Source organism: Moschus berezovskii, chromosome 9, assembly GCF_049115385.1.
Source record: "Moschus berezovskii isolate FMDL1 chromosome 9, NW_MosBer_1.0, whole genome shotgun sequence".
Taxonomy (NCBI): Eukaryota; Metazoa; Chordata; class Mammalia; order Artiodactyla; family Moschidae; genus Moschus; species Moschus berezovskii.
In genome coordinates this window covers 81,531,254-81,539,004 of record NC_142468.1, presented here as the reverse complement: position 1 = coordinate 81,539,004, position 7,751 = coordinate 81,531,254, and the positions used below count along the sequence as shown (strand labels likewise).

General features: G+C 39.6%; 1 pseudogene; it reads left to right on the top strand.

Annotated features, from left to right (window-relative positions):
- Positions 1-7,417: 7,417 nt before the first annotated feature.
- On the top strand, positions 7,418-7,537 carry LOC129563689 (U6 spliceosomal RNA; annotated as a pseudogene).
- The last annotated feature ends 214 nt before the right edge of the window (positions 7,538-7,751 follow it).

Below are 7,751 nucleotides of genomic sequence, written 5' to 3'. Positions count from 1 at the left end.
TTAGTTTGTATTTTCTTGAATTTTATATAAATAGAATCAACTGTATGGACTCCTTTCCTCTGACTTCTTCCACTTAGCATAATTATTTTAAGGTCCATTCATGTTGTAGCATCAAGTCAATGGTTGATTCTTTTTATTTCTGGTAGTATTCCGTTTTATGGCTGTATCACAGATTGCTTATCCACTCACTTATTGAAGGGTATTTGGTATGTTGGCAGTTTTTTACTATTATAAATAAAGTTTCCATGAATCTTTGTGTAAAAATCTCCCTGTAGACATTTATTTCTTTTTCTCTTGGAAAAATACCTGGAAATAGAGTGGCAGGATCATATGGTAAATAACTGTTTTGTTTTTTTGTAAGTGAAAGTGAAGTCGCTCAATTGTGTCCGATTCTTTGTGAGCCCATGGACTGCAGCCCACCAGACTCCTCCATCCATGGAATTTTCTAGGCAAGAGTACTGGAGTGGGTTGCCATTTCCTTCTCCAGGGGCTCTTCTGTTTCCAACATGGTTCCACCATTGTAACTTCTCACCAGTACAGTATGAGAGTTCCCATTCTTTATCCTTCAGCCAACACTTGGTATGATAATTAAAAGAAAAATCTTCACCTTCTAATGGGTTTACAGTGGTATCACATTGTATTTTCAATTTGTATTTCCCTGACATTGTTCTCTTTCTGTGTTTGTTTCTTTGTGTTTTCTTAGTGAAGCATCTGGCCAAAATGTTGCCCATTCTTGATTGGACTTTTGTTTCCTTTTTATCAGGTTTTAAAAGTTCTTTGTGTGTTCTGAAAACAAATCTTTTATAAGATATGTTATTTGCAAATGTTTTCTCCCAGTTTTTGGCTTACCTGTTCATTCTCTTTGTGTTGTTCAAAAAGCAGATGTTTCTTATTTTAAAAAGTGTTTATTTATTTATTCATTCTGGCTGTGCCAGTTCTTAGTTGCGGCACTCTGGATCTTATAGGATCTTTGTTGCGGCATGCAAACTCTTATTTGTGGCATTTGGGATCCAGTTCTCTGATCAGGCAATGAACCTTGGCCCCCCTGCATTGGAAGCATGGAGTCTTAGCCACTGGACCAAGAGGGAAGTCCCCAGACATTTTTTATTTTCATAAGATTCAATTTATAAATTATTTATTTTATGAATTATGCTTTTACTGTAGTATCTAGAAACCTTTGTGTAACCCAAAGTCGCCACGAGTTTCTATGCTTTCTAGAAGTTTTTTTTTTTTTAATGTAGTTTTAGGTTTTACATTTAAGTCTATGATCTATTCTGAGTTAATTGTGTGTATAGTATGAGGTAGGGTTCAGTGGTAAAGAATTCGCCTGCAGTGCTGGAGACACAAAAGACGTGGGTTCGATCCCTGGATTAGGAAGATCCCCTGGAGGAGAAAGTGGCAACCCACTTCAGTAATCTTGCCTAAAGAATCTCATGGACAGTGGAAACTGGTGGGCTATAACCCAAAGGGTTGCGACGAGTCAGACATGTCTGAGCATGCATGCGCGCGCAGGCGCACGCACGTGCCTGCACACACACACACACACACACACACACACACACGGCTCAGACTCCACTTTGTTATCCTTCTTGCATGTGGATATTTAGTTATTCTGGCGTCATCCTTCTTTACTGAACTGCTTTTGCAGTCTTGTGAAAAGTGACTGATATAGGTATGGGCTTATTTTTTGTCTCTCCATTGAGTTTCACTCGTCTATTGATCTGTGTCATTATCATCCTGTCTTGATTATGGTAGTTTTGTAACATCTTGAAAGGAGATAATTTAATTTCAACAAATTTTTTTCAAAGATGGTTTTCTAGTTTGGAAAATCAATATGAATTTTAGAATCAGTTTGTCAATTTCTACAAAAGAAGCTTCCTAGGATTTTGGTTGAGATTCATCAAATCTACAGTTTGGGAAGGAATGGCATTGTATTAATAACTGAGTTTTCAGACACATAAACACAATTGATCTGCCCATTTATTTGTAACTTATAAATTTTCTTTTAATAATATTTATAATATGCAGATGTTGAACATTTCCATTAGATTTATCTTTAAATATTTTAAATATTTTGTGCTATAGTAATTTGGTATTTTTACACTTTCAATATTTGATTGTCCATTGCTAGTATATAGAAATAAAATTGATTTTTATAGATTATGCGTGTATCTTGCAACCTTGCCAAACTCACCTTTTTATTTTAGTAGTTTTCTTATGATTACACAGAGTTTTCTGTATATGTATGTAAATAGTTTTCTTTCTTTCTTGCCAGTCTGAATGTTTTTTATTTCTTTTCCAATTTATTTATTTATTTTTGCCTGATTGCACTGCCCTCAATGGCAATGTTGAATAGAACTGTTGAGAGTGGTCATCTTTGTCCTGTTTCTGATCTTAGGAAGACACTAGTCAGTCTTCCATCAAGTACGATGTTAGCTGTACATTTTTATAAATGTCTTTTATCAGGTTAAGGAAAATTCCTTTTATTCCTAGTTTGCAGAAAATTTATATAAGGAATGGATGCTGAGTTTTTAAAAAATGTTTTCTTCATTTATTGATATGATCATATAAAGTTGTTTGGTTTTTAGTTTATTTTGTGAATTACATTGATAGATTTTTCAAATGTTAAACCAATCTTGCATTTCTAATGTCTGTTTAAAATTTTTGAGTACATATTCATGGGATATATTACACTGTAATTTTCTTTTCTCGTAATGTCTTTATCTGGTTTTAATCTCAGGGTTATGTGGCCATATACACTGAATTAGGAAACATTTTCCTCATCTTCAATTTTGGGGGGAGAATTTCTGTGGGGTCAGTTGTCTTAGAGATGTAATAGAGTTCTCTAGGATTAATATTCCTTAAGTGTTTGGTAGAGTTTATGAGCAAAGTCATGTGGACCAAGTTTAACTATAAATTCAATTTCTTTAATAGATATAGAGCTATTCAGATTATCTATTTCTTTTTATGTGTGCTTTTTGTGGGTCTTTCAAAGGATCTTTCCCTTTCATCTATCACACTTACTGATATAAACTTATTCGTAATACTCCACTGTTACCCTTTTAAGATTTGTAGAATCTGTGGCAATTTTACTTTTACTATTCCTGAGGATTGTCAATTACGTATATTAATCTTCCCAGAGGACTGGCTTTTGATTTCTTCAATTTTTTTTTTTGTTTTCTATGTCACTGATTTCTGCACTGAAGTTTATTATTTACTTTCTTCTGTTTATCTTGGGTCTCACTGGCTCTTTTCTAGTTTTTTTTTTTTTTTTTTTTCAAGATCGAAGGTTAGATCATTAATTTGAGAGTATTTAAAAATCTTTCTTGCTAAAATAGTGCTATAACTTTCTGCCAAGTTCTGTTTTAGTGGCATCCCATCAAACTTGATATATTGTTTTATAATTTCCTTTTTTTTCAGTTCCAACTAAATTTCTAATTTTCCTTTTTATTTCCTTTATTACGGTTATTTCAAGAAGTGTTTAATTTTCAAATATTTAGGGATTTTTCAGAGATCTTTCTGTTATTAATTTCTAATTTGACTCCATGTGGTCAGGCAAAATACCATAATCCACTTGGTTTTTTCCCCTGGCCTTACATAATTTTCTTACATGCCAGATCAATATTTGGCTGAAACTCAAGGAAAACTCTCTGCAGATTGCTGGATTTCTGTCTTGGTGGTTCCCTCTTCTCCGGAATTCCATCCTGCAAACCTAGCTGCCCTTGTCCCCTCAGATTCTTCCTCTATCTTTTCAACTCAGGAAGGCCACTAGGCTCTGCCTGGGTCCCCCCTTCCTGTCCCACAACCTGGAAACCCTTGTCAAGGCAGAAATCTGGAGCAGTCATAGAGCTCATGTTTTTTCCTCTCAGCTTCTTATATATATCACTGTTTTTCATTGCCTTGAAATCTGTCACTTCGTATATTTTGTCCTATTTTATGTCCATTTCAGGTAGAAGGGTAAACCTGATCCCTGTCACTCCATCTTAGTCAGAAGCAGAGGTTTTGAGGGGAGAGCTAGCTAGCATCTCAATCTTTTTCTTGAAACGTCTCCCTCTTGCTTGGTCTAATGATTACAAAATGACTGCTCTGTCACTAAGCATTATCTGTATATTTAAGGCAGGATTTAGTGCCAGCCATGCCTATTCATTTCATTACAAATGCAAGTATTTCCCCAGAAGTTCCCTAGCAAACCTACCCTTATATCTCATTGGCCATAATGAGGTCATCCTTATCTGTGAATCTGAGAAAGCAGGAAACAGCACTGTCATGACTGGCTTAAGCTAGGTATGATTTCTCAGTGGACGTATTGCCACCCTGAAAGAACCGGAGAAGGAAAGAGAGAGAAATACTGGATGTTGGATAGATAACCAGTAGGTTCTAGCACTGAGGCAACTCCAGTGTCTTCTGCAGAAAGTTAGATCAGCATGACTGCCCTGCACACAACCCACAGAGACTTTCCTGACAATTGGCTGCTTTCCAGCTTTTCTATAACTGATTTTAAAAAAAGTTTCTGTGTCCTGGGGATGAGGGATAACATTCCAGTGCTTTCTGAAGGATACCTCTTACCTTTAAGAGGTCTCTGAAGCTCTAAAATATTAAACCAAGGAGAAATCATCAATTGAATGCTAATTGTTCAAACCTCTGTGTTGAGACTTTCTGTTACTTGCTTCTAAATAAGTTAAAATTGCAAGTGGACATACCATCCAAGTGATGCCTATTTCACTAACTTCAAAGTTGACCTTGGAAGATTTCTTACAGCCCATCTGAGGAGACATTGCTTTGTTTATCCTGTAGGCTTGGCTCAGAGGTGATCAGTGAGAAAGGAGACTCAGTTAGTCCCTTCCCAGCAGTCATGGCAAGTTCCAGACAAATTGATGAAGAAGTTCACAAGCCTGCAAGCCTGACTTTTAGAGCAAGGAGACATTTTATTTGGTCAAGGGGGCATCCTTCTGTGGAAATGCTTGGGTTTTCATGTTTGGTCATTGGCAGAGCCTCCGGACACTTAAGTGTTAACTTCATAGACATAGAAAAGCAATTATTTTTACACCAACATTTTAAGTCCTAAGATTGACTTACAGGTGTCAGGAAAAAGGGATAGTAGTCTTATCTTTACCTAGTGAAGACATACTTGATCTGCTTCACAACTGAGTCATGTAAAAATACTTATTGAGTGAAGACAGTCAAATAGTCTCTCTTCCCTGGATACTCAAACTAATTCCCCATGGAGCTTAACATTTTTTTGGTTCATGAAACAAATGCATAAGTTTTCAACAGAATTTCCTGCTTTGGCCAGTCTGGCTGAGAAAGATTCTTGAGTCTGTAGCACCCTAAGATTTGAGTGGTTAAGCATAAACTCCACAATTGAGCAGGCTCTGTGGAAGAAAGGCCTGGAAGGGGTATCTGGCTTTGGAGAAGATTGGAAGAGAGAGGTCTGGTTCAGAGGATAGTACTCAGCTGAAGGAAGAAAACATGTCATCAGAGGAGAATTAATAGGCTGATTCATGTTGATGTATAGCAGAAGCCAGCACATTGTAAAGCAATTATCCTCCAATTAAAGAAAGAAAAAGTCAAATCAAATAAAATATAGCATATATGGTGGAAAAAATAGGCACTCCATTGAATAGTACTTCTTATATTAATTAGTAAAGTGAAAGTGAAAGTGAAGTCGCTCAGTCTGTCCTACTCTTTGCAACCCCATGGACTGTAGCCTACCAGGCTCCTCTGTCCATGGGATTTTCCAGGCAAGAATACTGGAGTGGGTTGCCATAAGGCTTGGCTAAATTATGCTGTAATGACAGACAAGCCCCAAATCTCAAAGGCTTTATACAACAAAAGTTTATTTCTCTCTCATGCCAAGCCCTTTATGGGCCCAGGCATTTCTCTAGAATAGCTGTCCTCTGCATGGGGACTGAGTTGTCCAGGCTGCTTCTATTTTTTGGACCTTCTATCTCACGATTGCCTCAGTAGGGCAAGAAAAAGCCTGGAGAATCACACATGGGCGATTCCCTGTCTCAGCCTGGAAATGGTGTGGTCATTACAGTGGCCCTCACAGCTAGTCACATGGCCCTCTTCAACTTCAAGGAACACAAAAGCTGAGAAGTGCAGCCTTTCATGGCCTGGATTACAAAAGGAATCAGATGTTGGTAGATAGGGTGATGTCAAACAGACTACTCTAATTTGTAGAACTTCTCTTAGGGAATCGTTCTGTGCCAAGTTGTCCCTCAGTTTAGAATTTCTTCCCAGAAGGGGCTTGGGGCAGCTTTATGGTTGGAAGAAGTGTCAGGGACGTCTTTTGAAACTGCATTTACATAGCCAGAACCAATTCTATGGATCTGACACTGATTTTGGGCTTCCCTGGTGGCTCAGAGGTTAAAGTGTCTGCCTCCAATTGGAGAAGGAAACGGTAACCCACTCCAGTATTCTTGCCTGGAGAATCCCATGGACGGAGAAGCCTGACAGGCTACAGTCCACGGGGTCGCATAGAGTCGGACACGACTGAGTGACAGAACAGAACGGACACTGATTTGGGCAGCTTTGCAGGATGTTGGTGAGAGCTGTGAGTGAGCAAATCCCCCAGTCCCACCTCTTTCCCCCTCCTGGGTCTTGTCATTCATAGTGCCCGAGCTGAGGTGGTGAGCATGTACACACTGGCTTCCTTTCAAACCCCCTCAAAGGGCAGGTCACCCGTGGGCCCTCCTGGGCAGGGAGGCCCGCGGAAGTTGTGCAGGCCACCCATGAGACCCTGGCTCTCACAACAAGGCACCTCAGTCTGTGCTGCTACCTCTTTTCAGCTTCTGTTCATTTGAATATCAGTTCCACACTTTGCCATCCCAGTACATGCATCTTCTCCGGAAAGGCCACCGGAAAGGGGCAATCAGTAGATGAGATGACTGCTGCGACTCTTGGAGCTCATCTGCTGCTAGGGGAGGGTCTGTGCGTGTGTGTCGGAAAGAGCAGGAGAGCAGAGAGCAGCACTTAGGCAGTTTTCTCAGCAGGAAAAGACGGCTGAGCACTCAGCCCAATCAATGAGCTGGGAGGAGGGCAGACAGGAAGACACACAGCCGGTGATTCATGGGCCTCCACCCTGGGAGGCTCTTTTCAGTCTAGGGGCCCGGAACAGCCTCATTGGTCCTCGGGGTGGTGTCCCGGCTGGTTTCTGACCCTGCCGGATTTGGTCAGCAGACGGTGCTTTGCTTTGTCCTCTCCTGGCTCAGTTTGCCTTGCACACAGAACTGTGATATTTTATGGGTCTACCTAAGGGAAATGAAGACCAAATAAACGTGTCCCGTGTGTTCCTTTTGTGCTAGTCCCCACATATGCAGATCTTCCTTCTTCCTCTATGTTCACTCTCCCAGGGCAGTCCTCTCTGGTTACCATGCCCAGTCTTGGAAATTTCTCCTTAAATGTTCCTGTCTTTGTGCTTACTTCGGCAGCACATATGCTAAAATTGGAAGGATACAGAGAAAATTAGCATGGGCTGAACTGAACTGAACTGGGCAAGGATGACATACACATTCGTGAAGTCCTCCGTATTTTTTCAGTTAAGGGATAGACGAAACAATTAGATGTTAAGATACGGTATCAAAAGCAGTAATCGTGAGGGGAAAAGCGTACAAATCAGAGTATTTTAAATGCTTTTGAAGTTAGGAGTTCAGCAACTTAAAAACAATCACAAATATGTGTGTGTGTATATATATAGAGAGAGACAGAGACAGAGGGACTGCTATACAAAAAACCTCATGGTAACCCCA